The sequence below is a fragment of the Rhinopithecus bieti genome, unplaced genomic scaffold, assembly GCF_001698545.2.
Source record: "Rhinopithecus bieti isolate Rb0 unplaced genomic scaffold, ASM169854v2 scaffold_68310, whole genome shotgun sequence".
In the NCBI taxonomy this organism is placed as follows: Eukaryota; Metazoa; Chordata; class Mammalia; order Primates; family Cercopithecidae; genus Rhinopithecus; species Rhinopithecus bieti.
This window is the reverse complement of record NW_016869414.1, coordinates 1-1881: the sequence shown is the minus strand read 5'-3', so window position 1 is coordinate 1881 and position 1881 is coordinate 1. Positions and strand designations below refer to the sequence as shown.

Genomic DNA, 1881 nt, shown 5'->3' with positions numbered 1-1881 from the left:
GGGTTAGTGGAAACAAAACAAAACATCTATACCTTGAAACTTTTGAGTATGCTAGAATTCTTGACGTTTCATTTAAAGTTTCATAAATCTATCATTTATGTTAAAACATTTTCAAAATGATAAACACTTTGCAGCTGAAAGGTTTCTTATCTCACTTTCCTAGGAATGTATGACAGACATCTTTGTTTACATGTCATGACTTGAAAAACCCTAATGAAAATAGAGATCTTACTACCAATGATAAAATACTGCACATACTGTTATTCTTGAAAGGCACAGATCATGACCGTAATTAAGGAAATGTTCTTCAGAACCCAGTGTCTTCTTGGATGCTGTTTATTAGTGCATAGCCAGTTGTGCATGCTGCTCCATGTCGTGGTGTTGGCTTATTGTCTCTATTTGTTCATTATTTTTTCTCCTCTAGGGGATTTATTTTTAGAATCTATAGAAATTAAAGAGTTCAGTGGCACTGGACATAATAAATAAAATGGCTTGACAGAAAAGAAATTCAAGAAAAAAAATACTTGATTTATCTTTGTGGGACAAACCCTTGGCTTCTAAGGAACAAGAAGCGTTTTATCTTAATTAACTTTTGCAATTCCTTAAGAGTTAACCTGTGGGGTGGTTATTCTCGTTTGAGAAATTAAATGGCTCCAGTGATTTCATAAAGCTTATCAAAAGTAGGTACACAGACCAGTCAGTAGAGCCAGGGAGCAGCGTGGGGCGGAGGCGCAGGATGGGGGATGAGGAGCCGTGGCGCACCCCCCTACCCACCCAGCGGCCCTGAGAGAGAGAAGAGGGCCGCTCCAGCCACCCAGCGCCATCTGGCCCGAAGCCCTTGCCGCCTTTGTCATCTTGGCCCGTCGAGCCGGGGAGTCCTGGCGGAGCCCTCGCTCGTCTGGTCAGAGTTCCACGTCGCAGAAGGCAGAAGCTGTGGATCCTGGGCAGTAGCCACCATCTCGATCGGCCCTCCAGGGCCAAGGGCAGCAGCCTACACAATCCTCCCAGGGGCAAGGTCCGCCATCCGGGCCCAGGCAACCGGCACCCTAACCTTCCCGGCGACCCAGACGGCGCCATAGGCATTCTTTACCGGGCACCAGATCATGCACGTCCAGGAGGACTTGGAGACCGACCTGGAGGCGCTTTTGAGCGCCGTCATGAACCCTAAGATGGCCAACATACCCCAGACCGTGCCCATGAGGCTCTGGAAGCTGCCTGACTCCTTCAAGCCGCAGGAGCCCAAATCCCACTCTGGACAGGCCAGTACTGACAAAGGCACTACAGGAGCCCTGACTTCACAGTATGTTCCAGCTCATTCCTCTCCAGCTTCTCTGCAGTTGGGAGCTGTTTCTCCTGGGACTCCCACTGGAGTAGTCTGGCCCAGCTGCTACACCCACAGCTCAACATCTTCGACAGTCCTCTTTGGAGATACCTGATGATGTACCTCTGCCAGCAAGCTGGGAGATGGTGAAGACATCTTCTGGCGAGTGATACTTCTTAAATCACATTGATCAGACAACATGGCAGGACCCCAGGAAGGCCATGCCCTCTCAGATGAACATTACAGTCCCCACCAGTCCACCAGTGCAGCAGAGTATGAACTTGGCCTCAGGTCCTCTTCCTGCTGTAAGGGAACAAGCCATGACTCAAAATGAAGAAATTACTATCTAAACCATGAAAAAAGACCATCTCTTGGCAAGACCCAAAGCTTGACCCTTGTTTTGGTAAAGGGTCATCTCCAAACCTTTTGGATGTTTTGATTACCATCTTTTGTATATGAATTTGGGAAAGCACATTTAAATAAAATTGCATTGCTTTATAGTATTTTTTAAAAGTAGGTACAGAAATCCTTTGAGAACAGATCTTCCCTAGAGTTTTAAT

General features: G+C 46.7%; 1 pseudogene; it reads left to right on the top strand.

Moving 5' to 3' along the window:
* Positions 1-778: 778 nt before the first annotated feature.
* On the top strand, positions 779-1724 carry LOC108525545 (transcriptional coactivator YAP1 pseudogene; annotated as a pseudogene).
* The last annotated feature ends 157 nt before the right edge of the window (positions 1725-1881 follow it).